The sequence below is a fragment of the Apteryx mantelli genome, chromosome 2 (assembly GCF_036417845.1).
Source record: "Apteryx mantelli isolate bAptMan1 chromosome 2, bAptMan1.hap1, whole genome shotgun sequence".
NCBI classification, from domain to species: domain Eukaryota; kingdom Metazoa; phylum Chordata; class Aves; order Apterygiformes; family Apterygidae; genus Apteryx; species Apteryx mantelli.
This window is the reverse complement of record NC_089979.1, coordinates 106,344,345-106,362,122: the sequence shown is the minus strand read 5'-3', so window position 1 is coordinate 106,362,122 and position 17,778 is coordinate 106,344,345.

Sequence of the window (17,778 nt, the reverse complement as noted above, 5' to 3'; positions counted from 1 at the left end):
CCACTATTATTTTTTCTTAATCCACCTTTGTTAATATCAGTGTCTGTAGGTGTGTTCAGTTTTTAGCCAGACCCACAAATCCTGTATCAGTACAAGCAACATTACGTGGCACCAGCACGGCACTTGTGAGGCAAACAAATTCCTGTGAGAGTTCACACTACAAAGAGAAGCAAATATTTTCTGATTTCTTTGTTTGCCTTGATATGTAACCTCAGTGCTTTACTGTAGATTTTTCACATATTTTTCTTGCTTAGTGGTTCATTACTATTTTTTAATAATGGAAAAAAAAGAGAGTGAAAGAAACCAACACTTTCACATAATTATGAAATAGCCTTAAGATATTCTCCTTTACAGCCCAGAAGATTACATTTCTGAAAAAATAACCAACAAAAGTATGTGTGACATTCATGGAAAAGCATGTGTACCTTTACAACTAGTAGGATGTAATAGGATGACATTTCCACCACAGTGGAGCTGGGGTAATTAAGACCCAGTGAAGAGCTTAGGCCAGGGAGCAGCACAGCATTTCAGCCTGCATTTAAATCCTACTGATTGCAGTAAGAACTCACTAGTTTTGAAGCACTTAGTTGACTGAAGAGAGATGGATTGTGGGTGCTTTGTAGAATTGGGAGGGACTCTAAAACATGCTTAAGCTTTATTTGAAGGACCCAAGAGATGCCAGTTTTGAATGAACTCGGAGAGGCAAACATTGAACAAGGTTCTTCTAACAGATCTGCTGAGAACCCTTCGAGCTGCAGTATTCTCCATATCATTTCTCTCTCTCCCATTGTTTTCAAGCGTTATTTTCAAGCACATAGCTTTACCTGTAACATGCAATATTTGCCCAAGTAAGCTGGCCAGTATTATGCTCGACATTTGGCTATCTCAAAAAAAATCACAAATATTACCACACTGGATTATTGGAATGCCTGTTAACACTTAGAAACCTTAGCCAGAGGAAAGATTTGGGTGCAGTGGGCAAAAACTTCACGAAATAGAATTGAGATCAGCCAGGGAAATATGACTGAGGGAAAGTATCAGGTTCGTGTAAGAAAAGATCAACAAAATGTCTGACAGAACTGGGAAACATCTTCTGGAAGTAAGTGTTTCAGAGGGGCAAACACAAGACTATTTCTTTAATATATTGCAGGTTTATTCAAAAATTTAAAACTTAAAATTAGTGAAGGATGGTGAAAACCCTTTAGTCAATAAATCTGATAGTAAAATTGGAAAAGGATGTTCCTAATATGCCAATATGGCTTTATATGCAAAATATATTGTTATAAATAAAGCATTCTCATGCTTCTATGGAAATCTATTAATCTAAGGCTCATATCTTCCTCTTAGTTATTCTGGTTAAAAACACTTGTATAACAAGCAATTCATCTTTAAATTTGAATATACTGGAAACTTTAATTAAAAAAAAGAAAAAATACTGAATATGAATCTGGAGATGATACTGAGAATCACTAAGGAGGCACAAAAATAGAGAAATTAGTGTCTTGAAAAACTTAAAATGTATTTTCCCCTCAGAATATAACAATGATTCATATTTTAGTGTCTTGAAGTATTACAGCTACAATCTGTCATACTAATTTTATTTGAATGTTTTTTTCCATTCACTCTTTTATGCACACCATGTGTCATTGTTGAAGTGGTATGGGTCAAATCCCATGTTCGTTTCTGGTCAAAATACTTCTGTCAGTGTATCCATTTTCAATACAGTCGGTGAAGGGATAAAGGAAGAATAATTCAAGTTAGGAAATTTTAATTTCCTATAGAAATGGGACCAGGCAGTACCTTTTGGATTCGGACTAAGAGTTGAAGATGCCAAGATATCAATTTTATATTTGGATTTTTAACTGGAAGAGCCAGCCCATCAGCCATTTGTATTATACAGTTATACAACTAACTACCAGTGACTGTGACTAAGTTCTAAAAAGTTTTCCATTGTATTTCCCCTGTTTTCCTCATTTCTTTACATACGAAGCTTTCCTTTTTTTGCTATAAGCCCAAAGCAAGTGCAGGAGTGCATCTTTTGTAAATTCCGTTTCCTCACAGCACTCTATTCCTTTCTGCATCTACCAGTATACTAAATTGTATTCTTCACATATAAAAAATATGGGTTGATTTAATTATCCTCCTTGCCTAAGTTTCTTTTTACTACAAGTACATAGAAATGTTGGAGAAAAACCATGGGGAAGAGAGTAAAGGAGAAAAAGAATGATTCCTTTTGTATTGCTGAAGGTATACATTTAAGTCAGCTGAAGTAATTCACCACCTTTTGCTGAACACAACTGTTTTGGCTGAAAGAAAAAGCATTTTATTTAAGTATTTGCTTAATTTGGTGTTAATTTTATATTTCCAGATTGTATTTCTTTCAGTTTGTACCTAAATTTATGTTTGAATTTAAATACATACAAAAAACATGAAAGATGCTATTTCTTTTGTAAAATACCTAGCAGCAGGAGTATTATGTTTAGACACAAAACTTGCACTGGTTCACTTCAGCAGATTACCATCAAATTAAAGTACAGAAAGTGAAACAGAAACTCTTAGGAGACAGAGACATGTCTTGACAGTGGTGCAGGCGTAAGAAGTTCTGTCTTTCCTCTCCTGGATACTCATTCCTATCTCCATTATTTGCAGGGTTATGCTATGAACTGAATATGGAAATTAATTTAATGTAAAAGGTTTTATAGGATTTTTAATGCATTTTTGCTGAAGTTTTGTAAAGCCATCTGTACTGCATATGGAATATTAACAATTATTCTTTGTCTTGACAAAAACACAAATAAGAATAAATCCTTGAATATACAGTCACTACATCACTGAAGTCACCGCAACTATTCAAGATGTATTTATGCCAGGAGACTGCTTTTGAGCTTGGGTCAGATGCCTAGGAAACATGGGATGGAGAGCCAAGTCATGAGTATCCCAGGTTCTATTTTGCTTCAGATTTCAGTATGAAATCACCTGACTTCTATATTCAAAATATTTGGAGCAGGTAGGTAGTTTAATCAGGGAAGATTTCCCCACACACCCCAGTTTTGTTTTGTAAGGACCTTGCTCCTTCAAGAGGAGTTGCAGAGTTACAGAATGTAAGCACAGTGTAAATAGAGGGGAAAAAAAAGAGAGAGAGAGAGAAAACACAAATACACTAATTAAAATGGCCCTTATTTTTGTGTTCAAAACTTATTTTTGACACAGTGTTCTCTGGGAAGACAAGCATATGGATTTTATTGGACTTCTACTCTGTGTCATTCCATTACAGCACTAAACACATTCACATTTTGACTGAAAAAGTTTGGATTGTGCTCATAGCATTAATAAAGACATTCCATTCCCTGAAACAAATTTAACAATGACCCTTTTGAAATGTCAAATATAGAAATTCATGAATGGTTATGATATTTCACTAAGAGTATGACTCTTTCACATATACAACCAAAAAAATCAATGATACCTGTGAATATTCCTAACTTACCTTTAAGATGGTGAGATAAATAGTCTAGCTTGTATTTCAGAATATACCCTGAGGTCTTGCAACATGTTTTGTACTACATTTTGTACAACAGTACTTCAAGATTCAAGGTGAGCATTACTGAAGAAAATATATGGTAACTTTTTAAATTCAAAAGATTTGCTTGCACTAATGTCAAAGAAAATTTTGTCACTGACTTTTATTAACTCAGTTTCAGAATCAGGATTTTTCTTCAATTTTCAACTACAGTAAGCAAAATGCAGAGTAAGATGCAAGTGTTTTCATAAATGAAACTTTCTGATTTGCTAAAATAAAGTTTGTGAACAGTTTTAAAAATTCAGATACAAAAAGTATCTGCAAAATCAGCAAAATTCCTTGGAAAAAAATTCAAAAGGAGTTTCTAGACAATGTTGAATTTTCTTTCTGAAGATCTTATCTATCAAAAAATATCTTTGAAAACTGACTGGTGAATAATCTCCTAAAATCAGTGTATCTGTGAAGGTATAAGGTAGAAAAGGCTGACACTTCTTCATAGAAAAATGTTTCACTTTGAAATTCTTTAATCCTTGGTTGGAAAGAAAAGGTGAAATTTCATCTGAAATATGTAAGTATATATAGTTATATAAATTTGGTTTGGAAATATTAAAGCCACATTTTCAAAGCACAGTGTCTTGGCTTTAGTACAGAAAAAATTAAAATAATAATAATGATCTTCATATTTCATCTTTTATCTCAATATCCCCACACAGCTCTTGGGTGCTGGGTGGTAATGTCGAATGCACTGTCAATGTGTCTGTAGAGCTTCTGAAAATGAGAGGGAGAGTTTTCTGCATTTCCTCATCATAAGAAGAGGTTTTAAGAGACACACATAGAAATGACAAATGATAACACAGAGTTGTCAAAATGATGCAGGCAATGAGAGTCTAGTGAAAAACATCATGCAATCTTGAAAACAGCCTAGGATCCTCTCCCTCATCCCCACAGAAACACGGTCAGACAACCTGCAAGTGCAAAGTTCAGTTATGTTGTTGCTCTCTCCTCCTTTGTACTTGGACAATATGTCCACAGAACTAGGGACATAATGTCCCTTCCTACATCCCATAATCTTCCTGTTTATTTTTAACTCCATGGGAATTGTGGGGGCTTCAGGCATTCCTTATGGGCCAAACCCTCATAATACCTTCTTATACCGTTGTATATGAGGCAGCAGAGATGGTAGCCTGTTTATAGAATTATAACAAGAAACTTTCTATGAGAAGACACAGTTCTAATACAGTCAGTTAAGAATGACTCATATGCCCTAAGGTTAAGCATAATATATTACTTCACCTCTTCTGGAACAAACTTTGTAATCATGGCCAAATCTTTTTCTGTAGCCAACAGATTTGTACGTTACAACAAATACAATTTTTCAAAATCTGACTCTGCAGGAACATGGTGATTTAGATTTTAGGAAATGGATGCATTTGAGAAAACCTAGAGTAGCATTGGTAGTTATGTAAATCAGGCATATGGTGGATATCTGCCTGGAAGAAGAACTGTTTATAGTTTACGGAGTTATTAATGTTATTTACTCATGTAAAGAGCCCGAATACAATTTTCTCATCTAACCTTTTATAGTAATGGTATCTGCTACATATACACATATATTCAGGGGTATAAATATTTAATTGTGTTTGTAATTGCAACAAATTCTCAGGAAAAGGTAAAATACATTTGGGCATGCATTTGGGGGATTTTATTTTAAATAAATATCTATATAAATTCACTTCTTTAGAAGCTGGGAGATGTGTAGTTGGTCCATACAGCATTTCAAGTGAAAGTTAAACTGTTGTAATACACATGGCCATGGTTAGTATGTACATTCATTACTGTAATAATATAGACGTGTTTGTTGCTGAGATTTCTATGTCATGAATAATTCTACTACAAAGACAAAGCTACAGGTTGGAAAGTAGGTTTTTAAGCTTTGAATTCCTTTTTCCATTTTCCCTTCACACTAGGATTACATCCAAATTGCTGAAAGTTAAACTTAAGTGAAATGCCCAGAAGTAAACTGAAGACCATTATCTGATGAGATGACTTTAAAAATTCCTTCTCTTGTGAAGATATAGTTTCTAGATAAGATATACTAATGAGGTTTATAAAAGTAGGGCCAGTTCGATAAGTCTGGAGAAGTGATCTACTGTGATAACAAACATGTTTCCCTTCCTGGAAAGAAAGCTAAAACCAATCTGTTGCTACCTGAAGACAAGGACTATTGTGTAGCTTTGTGGAATAATGGTTTTGTTATTTGTTGTTGCACCATTCATATCTCTGTAACATGCTTTGCTGAGTCAAGCAAATCATCATACAAATTGTTGTGCATGTGCCCTCCAAGCATATGTATTGTGGTGTTAATGGTCAGTTCTGGACAGCTGTTTTCTCTAAAATACACAAAATATTATATTTTGTCCTTCCAACAGCAGGCTGCCACCTATCTGAAGGTCATTCTGATCCTGCCAGTTTAATTGAGAGCAAGGATAAGCATTCAAGAATATGCCCCTTGACCGCATTCTTTTCAGCAAAATTAACCTTCTGGCAAGCCTCACTCTTTATTTGTTCATCTGTATAGTTTACTGAAGTCTGGCATATCCTGGAAGCAGCACCAGAACAAGGTCACTGCAGGCAACTTTCATGACTGCCTTTCTTCCTCTCTCAGTTGCTGCCTTATCAGCACTGCAGGCAGAATGATGGCTTATAGAGGTGTTTTCCTGTCCTGTTACTGCCAGATTCCAGCAGGGCTTAATGGTCGCTTGTCAGGATGGAGAGGAATCAGCAGTGGGTCCTCCAGAGAGCTATGCTGAGATCCGTTTTGTTCAACATTTTCATCACTTGGAGAAGAAGAGTGAAATCTCTAAGTTGCAGGTAACACTAAGGTATTTCAAGTGTTCACATGCCACACTGATGGTGAGGAATGCCAGAAAAAAAACTCACAAAATGAGCAAGTAGGTAGATATGTGGCAGTGTAGATACTTGTAGTGTAAGGCACCTTGAGAAAAATAGTCTAAACCATGATTACAGTACGCTCAGTTCAGAATCGACAGTTACAAGTCGGGAAAGAAAGCTTGAAATCATAAATGACAGTCCTTTGAAACCATCTGCATAATATGTAGTGGCAGCCAAAAAGGCCAACAAAATGTTGGGTTTCATGAAGGAAGCTATTAAGGATGAAAGAGAAACCATAATTTTTACCCTGCCTAACATATACCCACATCTCGAGTGCCGTGTGCAGTTCTCATCTGAAGAACGGTAGTCAGACAAAGTGGAGAGCAAGGTAAGAGAATGAGAAAGGACTAAAAAGACTGATATTCTTTGGTTTGAAGAGAAATCCAGCAGGGCTGGGGGCCAGACTGTTTGGAGAGGATGTGCCTGAGATTTATAAAATCATAAAGCAGTGAATAAGGTGAGTGGAGAACTGTTATTCACCAAATCCCACAATGTTAGAACTACAGGAAACCTATCAAAACTAGTATGTAGATCAGTTTAAAACAGATAAATGAAAGTACTTCTTTACACAGTGAGCAGAGAACTTCTGTCTGGAATCAGTTGCCATAGGAGGACAGGAAGTCAGATAGTATCAGCATGTTTAGAAAGTGATGAGATACATCAGTGGACCACAGGTCCATAAACACATACTACAGGGAATAAGAGTACGAGGGCAAAAGATTGGAGACAGCAGTCCTGCTCACATTCTCTCCTTAAATAAGATCTTTTAATATCACTGTCAAAGACAGAATAATGGGCTGAATAGACCACATGTTCTGTCTTGCAAATGGCTCTATTAGAGACATGATTTAGCCAATGAGGCAGCTGGTCTTGCTAGATCAAGATATCTGATGACTTTTGGTTTAACAGAAGTACAAACAGTACCAGGATTTATCTGGCTTTCTCTCTCCTGCTATGGCAGGCTTCATTCACTGTACTGTGATCACTATTACAGAGTACCTTTCCCACTAAGCCTCCTGTGCACTAATCAAGATGAAATGCTGAACAGCATCTTTTGTTGGGTGTTCTAAGAGGTGTTTTATGAAACAGTAGTTAACTGTGTCCAAAAATATCATTTCTATACCTCATCTTCATGAGGCACTGCACTAGTCTATAAGTAGATAACTGAAATTTTTCAGTTTGTCATAATTTGCAGCTTCTCTAATCTCACTTCACATTTTTTGATCACTTTCACCACCCTGATTAGTAGGTTAGTGATACAATCATAGTACTACACTGTTAATTCTAGAATATATAGAATTTCTATCCACAGTGATTCCACACTGCTTTTCTTTTCCCACAATATTTTAATGCTCTTGCACTTTATATCATCCATTCTGTAGAATGTTACTCCTGCTCATCTTACTCCGGCCTTCCTGTATCCTATTCAAAAAGTTCAACTCTGTGCCAAGGCAGGATTTTATCTGTTTCTGCTATAATTTTCATAGCCTTTTTTTCTTCAATCTCCATTATTCTCATTTCTTCACTCTTGTTATATTCTAAAAAAATTTTTTTTTACTTATTACATTTTTAGAAAGAGAGATTTATCTTGTTTCAAACATCAAGAAGTTCAAATATATATAAAAAAATCTAATCAATTTAAATTTCCTATCATAGTCTCTCTCAATGCACTGTACTCTTTTAGGCCAACTTCAGAACTCTTTATGAAGTCCCATAGTATACATGATTACTCAAGTAAGATTTAATTCAAACAATAACATTAACTTAATTCCTACTCCCAACCCCCATAAATCTTGGGGACTAAGTTAATGACAACAAAATCATGTCAGATCCATTGCCAGGGGAGGAAGTCACTGAGGTGAGACAGGCCTTAGCACAAACTGCTACAGCAGGGAACAGAAATCACTTATTGCTAGCTACCATAGTAGGGGAAAGGGGACCATTAAGCCAAGATGGGCCTTGATATGATTTTGCTAACCCTTCACAGATATATTTATTATTCCTTGTGGTGAGAGAGGAGCTAACCGAATTGCTGATCTAGCATAGTAACAAGGCCTCAAACTATCTATAAACCTCAATGGAATTGTTGAACTAATGAACTGCTGATCTAACACAATAAATAAAACATAGGAAAAACAATGCAGTAACGGCGCAGCTAAGACAACTGCAGAAGGAGAAAGGAATGGTTAAATTCAAGTCAGTTTTGAAGAACTAAGAGAACGTCTGCAGGACAAGCAGACAGTGACTGGAGGATACAGTGACCAACTATCATTGGATTAAGGAACTGGTTCAGTAGAAACAATGAACCATCAGTCTGGGAAACTGAAGTAGGAACTGAAGGCAATAACATCTTGAGAGGATAAAAGATAAGCTGAAAAACTACCACAGTGAGAACTGCAGAAGCAGCTCGGCATTGATGGGAATCAGATGAGAATCAACTGCTACAGAAGCAACCATCTTCTCCAGGCCACCATGGTGCACCAGACAGGATGGTCCTGTGCCCCAAGTGTGGATTCTCAGGACCAACAGAGGGGTCTTATTGACCTTAGTGGTTCAGGAGAACCTAGGGATTTGGGGGTTGCCTGTCATAACCATTTCCATGATTGCTAAGTTTGCTGTAGCTATCTACTGCCATTGTTCCAGTCAAAGCTATCTTGTAGCATTGTCATATTATCCACTGCCACTCTCATATTCAATTGCTGTAGTTGCCAACTGTTGTTGATTACTTGTGGTTTTATAGTTGTCTAACAGCAATGTTTTGCTAAACCATAGCTGTGTTTGCTACTGCTGCACTAAGGTTTATATAGCTACATACTGCTAAACTGCTAAGCCATAGTTGTACTAACTGTAGTTGTATTAAGCTACTAGTTAATATAAGTTAAAATCATCATAAAATAATCAAAAATAAAAATCATTTTATATACCTCACAGAATCACAGCCCCTTTCCTCGCATCCCAATAATTGGGTTGTTAAAAAGTCATACTATAAAGATTATTTTTCTGTCCTCTCTGTAATATAATTATTAGACAGGGTTATAAGAAAGTATACTATTTATACATTCAAATATTCATTAGAAATTCAAGTATTTAAGTATCGTTAATAACAAATCTGTTTTGAAGAGATGTCTTTATAACACATGCAATTCAGTAAGTGCCTTGCCTAAACTCCAGTACAGAAATATAATCATTTATATGTTATATAGGACTTATTGGAGAGACAAATAAATTCAGTAACGGCCAAAGAGTGAAAGACTACACCAAGGACTTCTTTAGTAAAAAAGGAAAACCACAGATAAATTAGAACTACTTGTGGATAAGTCTTCACAAAAAATGCAAATAACTATTTGCCAGTGCATAAGAGACTAGTTTGAACAAAAAAAGCCTGATGACAAGCTTTAATGAAAAAGTGAATGATCATCTTTTCACTATGCATACTCCCTGTACACAAAGTTTTCTATAAACAAATATGTGAAATATCAACAGATAACAGATTAACTGTCCAGTTTTGAATACAAAACATGCATTTGTTTAAATTATGTTCCACTTCACTTAGTCCCCATCTCCAAACTCCACCCATTCCCTTTTTCTCCTCCTAAGCCCTTGTACAATCTGTGCCTATTACTAGCTCCCAGTCCCTCTCCTCCCTCGCCTAACTCCTCATTCACTCTCCATCTTTTGATTGCAAGCCCATTCTCCATGCCCATTTTAGTGATTCTCCCAGTTTAATATTTTCCCTAACTTACTCCCATTCCTCTCTATAATTCCTTGTCCAGTCATTTTTCCTCAAGTATTTTCAGCTTCTTCCCTCACCTGATCTGAGAACAAAGGTTCCTTTCCTAGCAATTCTCAGCTCCAGTCATTACAGGCCACATACTTTCCACTTCTCTCTTTCTGGTTCAGTTATTGGTTCTCCTGATCTGTATCCTTATTTGATGCTTGAACTGGGTAACTTATTTGTGAACATGTGCGTAAGGGAGGGATCACTGAAAATAGAGGGAGAAGGAGAGGAACCTTGGGAATGTAGAATTTCGCTTCACCTTGGTCCAAATATCAGTGGTCATGCATTCAAGAAAAAGTCTAACTTTGCCTCCGTCATCTACGGAAAGGAGTACACACTACCATTTTTCAGGTGGAATATACTGGCACTGGTCAGCAAGAGGAGCTGAGAGAGGTTTGGGAATGGTTGGTGGTGACAATCTTTGTATTTCTGCTGCAAAAACTAAACTATTTTCTGAGTGTATGTAAACTGGGATTTTTGAAGTGTCATGGCATAGTAAAATTTGAGTGGATTCCATACAAATCACATCCTTGAGATGAAAGACAACACTGCCAAGTTTCAAATCCTCTTCAGATTTGTAAAAAGAAGGGAAGACCTACAGCTACTTGAAGCCAAAGCTTTTATATAACTCTCTATAAAGATAAAGTAACTTAGTTTGCCCAATTGTATTCTAGAAAACAGCTTAACTACTTTGGCTGAGGTTTTCCAGAAAGTTTCACCATGAATCAGTCTGCCAACATATAATAAACACTTTCAGAAAGTTATAAGCAACTGAAACAGGTCTTATAATGTCATGTATCAGGCACCCTTACTAATTTCCAATTATTAAGATCTCTGTTTTCCTTTAACCCTGGTGTATACTGAAGCCGTTGGACTGGTCTTAGCATCTGGTCAGATCTGGTACTGTTCTTACTCAGGATTAAAGAAGTTCCACTCAGTCTCACTAAAATAATTTCAGCAGGCAACATCACATATTCTTTGCAGTATGTTTCTCTCTTCCACTTCCGTGTTCTTCTCCAGAGGACAATTTTCCTTCTTGCCTTTGAAAGGGAATATTGACAAATCCACTCTTGTGGAACTTCAGTCTGCCTTTATATTTCAGTGCTGCATGAATAGTCCCATTTTAAAAATTCTAAACAGGCCTGCTTTAAACAAAACAGCCTCAGCATTACATTACTTTGTCAAAATATTTAACAGGACAAGCAGACAGCGGATAAAGCAGCCATCCATAAGCCACAGGCAAAAAAAAATACATATTTTCCTGGAATATCTGGAAACTCAAGTTTTATAATTCATCTCTCAAAAAAAGTAACTTGACCATGTGCTTTTCTGAGTGTTTTTCCCCCTCTCCAGAATGATAGATACTGGGATACTTAGTACTACACAGAATGCATTTGAAATATTTTTTTGCCAATCGTGTGGACTCAGTGGGAAAACATTTGACTGCCTCACTGGATTTCTAGTATCCCATTTTCCCACTGGTTTTTAATCCATTTGAAAACTGACTGGAATATGTGTTTTATGGAAGAGTAAAAAAATGTAGTTAACAACTTTCCTGGATTATCAAAACATTTTTATGATTATATACAGAGAAATAATGTTTCTATGCCATGAGCCAAATCCCTTCTACTTCACTCTTGAGAAAAAAAAAAAGGCAAATAAAATTATTAATATTTTGGTTACCAGCAGCGTAATGAATTTTAGCTCCCATGTTCAGAAAAGTGCATTAGTCTCCTGGATAGGAGACCATAGACTCAAGAAATATTATTTTACAGCTCTAGCAATCTCTTCTTCCTCTTCCAACCTCCACATTCTACAGGTTATAAATTATCTCTCTCTCTCTCTCTCTCTCTCTCTCTGTCCTTTCTCTGGGAGATGTACACTTTGCTCTTTCTTCCCTTTATTTACAGCTTGTTTATGCCAATTATCTTGTTTTTCCAGACAATTATCTACTTTAAATCAGAGAATATAATCTCAGCTTGAGTTTTCTGCTTCTATTTCAGTCCTACAGAAGGATTTATGCCCAAAGTTGTCTACTTTTTTCCCAGTGGTATTAACTGCTAACTAGTAAATAGTGTGATGTAAAATATAAAACAATTTTTCTGTTTAAGATCACCAAAGACATTTTCTTTTCAGCCCTTATCGAAACACAAGTTGTAGATCATCTTTCCTGCAGCTTAGGAACCATTCTGACGTATTCATAGTAGCTCTTGTTTGTATCAGTATATGGGTGTTGACAGTAACATGTCATAAAGTAACATAAAAATTGGGAGGGAAGCTGAAATTTCAAAAGAAATACTTTCCTAACAGAAGATTTCAAACATCCTATCTGAAAAAATGTTTGAAATCCTGAGGTGCCAACTGCCTTTAATTTTAGTTAGCTAGTTTGAACTCCCATCATTCCATTATTCATGCCCATTCCATAATTCATTAAGTCCACCAGAATAGATTCCAAAACTTCATTTCATTGAATATTCATAATAACATAGTGCTTAAAGTCATGATCATGAAAGACAGAAGAATGACAGCATGCTACACAAAAAGGATTAATCAAGAAGTCATGTTATAAATGAAACACATTGGCAACGCAGGCAATTATGAAAGCCACCTGAAGAACTAAAAAGGAAGCAAATATGTATATACATTATGAAAACCTGTTTTATTTTTGTACAGGCACATTTTGTATAGCTGTCATCTCTAAAGAAGCTTTTTATTTAGAGGTTTTAAGATTTATATTTTTCTTGACCTCCTAGTCTGCAAATCAGGCAAAAAGGAACAAACTAAGGACAACAAACTGACAAAGTAGCTGTTTTGTATCTGCCCAAGAGATGGTCAAAACTTAGAGAAATTTGAAAATTAAACCCACATTTCCTGGGCTTTCAAATTAGCTTTATTTGAGAGTGGTAAAAAAGAAAAAGCAGATCCTAATTCTGATTTCTTCTTAATCCCAGTTGAAATTAAACCCTAAATCTTTTGCTCAATATTGTTATTTTATCTCAAATAAACTTTTAATACCATACCATGTCAGTAAAAGGAAAGTATAATGAACTATATTTGGTTGAAATATCTCAAAGTAGCTAAAGATGGACAACATATCTGGTGTCAAAATGAATACCAATCTGCATACTGTTTCTATCATCTACTTAAGCATGAATTAACTTATTTTCTAGTAGTATATTTGTTCAATGTGATGCTTTTGTTCAATTTGATGCTTCTGAAAGGCAGCGAAAATACAATAATTCTTCTCAATATGCTTTAAATTTGACTTCAGGGAAGCACTTCATACAGAAGGTAGAATTCAGTTAGTAAAAAGGTTTTTCATGGTTTATGTCCATGGGCTCAGCCAGTTAAAAAAGTACAAAACATAAAAGCACTTTGGTGGCTGAATTCTGTCCACTTGGACATAGACCAAACTATCACCTCAGTTTGCAAGCTGACAGCTGTTTTTATTAACTAAGTATTAGAGCTAAAGAGTAACATTAATTTTTAGGCATCTGTCTCTGAGTTCAATCCAGAATCTTCAGTTAGATACTTAAACTCACTAAATTATGCAAAAGGTGCCATTTGTATCTCAGAGCAGATCTGCAGCTAACTGCATGCCGAACAAGGAGCAAGGACCTGCCTGAAGTCACCACACAGCTGCTTGGCCACAGCCAGCAGGGAGAGGCGTGTCTGAAACCATGTCAGTTTTGAGGCTTCCAGACTCTTTTCATTCCCAAGCAAAGGACTGTAGATCCTCTCGGGATTCGCAGAACATGGAAACTGCCTGAAGAAAGGGCATTTCCATCCTTTTTTTTTTTTTTTTTTGGGGGGGGGGGAAATGCAGAAAAGCTCACATTCTTGTTTTAGAATTCTGAAGGGAAAAGACAAGAAAAATGTTGCTATTCATGGTCCAAATTCAGCCATCTGAACTATTTCACATGTCTTGAAAACACTTTTGCAGTCCATGCCTTTTAGGCAATGGCTAAGACACGTGCTGGACACCTCCATTTGAACAGCTGTCCCCGTTCTCTTCCAAGCCAATGGATCACGTGGCAGGATCTGCACGCACAGCACTTGGCCAGGAATTCCTCTTCTGACCTAAGGAAGCTCCCATTCACATCCTCCACGTCTCAAGTGAATATGCTCAGTAAGGGCAAGTCAAACTTCTCTTTACGCTCTCTTCCTGCCCATGTCTCTCAAATGCCTGACAGAGCAGAGAGTGCCCCAATTCAGCTCTTAGCCCTGCTGTAAGTGCAGTTCTTGGGAGACATAGTATTGCATCTATTGAAGAGTCAAGCAAACCAAAATATACAACTAATATAGAAAAATTTCATTGGCTTTATTTTTTAAATAAAACTGTCAGCATACACAGAGCACTGTAATCAGATAAGCTACAGCTTCCACTTTTTTCTTGCAGTTCCACTTTAAAAGAAACAGCAGGAACCACTGCATTTTGTAAAAAGCTAATCTTACCAGTGGTCCAAAAATATCAGAGTGAGTCCCTGATGGTTTTAGAAGTGTTCTAGTTCTGAATCCAGTTGAATGAAAATGCCTGCAGATTTATGGCCTCTCCAGGGCTTCTGGATCGCAACTGTGGACTTAAATACCAAAATTATTTTACTGGACATAGCTTGAGTTTTGAATTGCCATCCAGGGACAGAAAGGTCCATATTTACATCTCTATTTGTGATTAGTTCTGGCAGCAATATTTGAAAGTGAGAAATATAAATTTATATTGATGCATAATAATACTGGACACATAATAGAAAGCTACTTCATTGAAAATATTTCTGTTCAAAACCCAGACAATAAATATTCTATTAAACAAGTACTTCTTGTTCTTTTAAACTGTGGAAGGTCAAAATCAAAACCGGGCTAGAAGAATGCAGTTTAAGTGACATAAATGAGAAATTCAGTTGAGTGATGTCACGTTGGCATTTCAACCCAGATGTTCAGAAATGAGTAAGAAATCTTCACTGTGGTTACTGAATTGCCACCGAGAGCCATATAAAGTGTTGAAGAACATCACAATTTTTCACTCTGCCTTTCTTGAACTTTACAGCTATCTTCAGCAGGCTAGAAAGTCATGTATGCCTGCAAAGAAGACAGGTAGGCAAATCAGTTCTAGAAAATAAATATTTAAAAATATTCATCAAATAATATGGATGAATAACTCTTAATTGATATCAACAGCATCTTGGCAGGATTCAATACTTGAGTGGAATCTATTTGAACTAAAAGAGTTTGTTATCTGTCATTTTTATGCCTTCAATTTAGATAAAGTATGAACTGAATGTGTGATAGCTAATCCTGAATAATTAGAGACATTCTTAATCAAAAATTAGAGTGATTTCTTCCTTCCTGTCTTTGCTCAACTATGTCTTCAAAATATCTAAAGTTGAATAGGTTCACATGTAGGCAAATGTTTTTAAGCAGAATTTTAAAGTGAAGCTCTTAGATATCAAATTCAAGTTTCACATTTGTACGCATTTTTCTTTTGCACATATGGTACAAAAATGAATATTAAAAATATATGAAGAAAAGTAGAAAATGACAACAAAGAAAAAAACAGGATGAAGAAGAAGAATAAAATAAAATAGTCCTGTCAGCTATTGCCAAGTTCAGTACTAAAAAAATTCGAATCTTGCCCCATACAGAATAAAAAATTTTACACATATAAAGTGTGATATATTCCAGAAAGCAACTTGATGGCTGTCTGAACATAGTGATACACAGTTTCATCATCATGAATGCAACATGTGTCCCGAGGTGTAGGCAGGACACCAAGTAAAACAGACCACAGGCCTTCTAGGCTTCCCAGTAAACAGAATCTATGATATTTTGCTCCAGATGAAAGAAGAAGAAAAAAGCACCATATGCATTTAATATCTTAATGATCAAAATGTTCACCCTTTGTCACCTAGATGGTGCAAATGAATGAATGAGAACCTTTGCTAAGACAGATCTCACCCTGTTTGATTTCCCCCAATGAAACTACTCATTAAAGGATTAAAAAGAGACATGATGTCATTGGTCTTAATTTAAATTTTTGCTCAAAATCCATTAAATGAATAATAACTGCCAAAATATATTAGAAAAAAATTTCCAGTACTTGAGTACTTGAGTACATGTTTCAGAACCTGAGAGCAAAGCCAGATCAAAACCAATAAAGCCAAAGAGAAGGAAGAGGTAGTGACTGTTTTGTATTATAAATTATTATTTTCTGGTAAAATTTAGGACAATAATGTCTTGGCTAAAATTATAGTCTATGACATTTTTTGTGTTATAAGAGTCATTCAGACATATAATAATAACTTGAAAGAAAATGGAGCTTATGTTTTCAAATTACACTTTAGCAAATCAGCTTCTGTCATGGGAGTTTTGTATTCTAGCTAAACTTTCCAATGATCCAAGAAGATACTTTTTTTTTTTTTTTTTTAAGATATTAAAGCAAAAAAAAAAAATTCTGGTTGAGTTTTAGTCATATGCAACTATCAGAGAGCACAGTAACCATACTTAATCCACTGTGGACGCAACTAATTTCAGTGAATTTCTTGTGATCATTGTGCCACAGAGGGCCAGACCAGATGGGATTCTATATATACCAAGTTGAATTTACTGCTGGTTGTTTATAAATACCGATAAGCTTCAATATACATCTTTCAACATTATATTTATCAAGCTTAATCAAAGTTTTTGTACTTTGAGCTTTGCCAATATGTACTCTTCTCACAAAAGACTGGATTTACAAAAGGGATTTAGATATCCACCTCTGGCACCAGACTGTAATACTGAGATTCTAATACTTTTGTCTAACCCAACCAACAAATTACATGCTGACCCACTTGTGTCTCAAGAACATCAAAATGTTCAACACCCATGTTCCAAGCCAATCAGAATTTCCCTATTCATCTTGTCCTGACTTGATTCAGACATTTAACTTCAAGAAAGCAATCATAACTAGCTGCTGTGCAGGCCTCTCTCATCAACATAGAACTGGACTCCTAACAAATTTCTAGGAAACAGATTTAAAGTACACCCTATTTTTCACAATTTTCTACCAACTGGCCACATGCTGCCTTCTGCAGCACTTAACTCTCTTCACTCTAAGTTGTCTCATATGGGAAGATTTGATACTTACTTTACCTTGCAAATTCTACCAGGAAGTTGAAAACATAGTGAACTACCAAGAACGAAACCAGACAGATAATTCAGAGACAATAAGAAAGAAGAAAAAGTGCACAAAGAACAGTCCAAACAAACTGCAGTGACATACGGTGCTCTACAAGGAAGACAGATCTCTCTTGAGCAAAAAGCCTTAAACTTGAATAAAATATCAGTCACACTGAAATCAAGAGGGCCTCTTTCATGCTGAAAGTTGCTTAGATGTTAATATCAGCTTGCTGAATCAGAGCTAGAAACAATTTAACTCTAGATTACTTGTGTCTCTTTAAATCATTCAAGGAGTAAGTTCTATGAATCCTTGAAATAAAAGCTGCTTAAGTCAGCGTTGAAGACATTTTATAATTTCTCAAAGACACCCTTA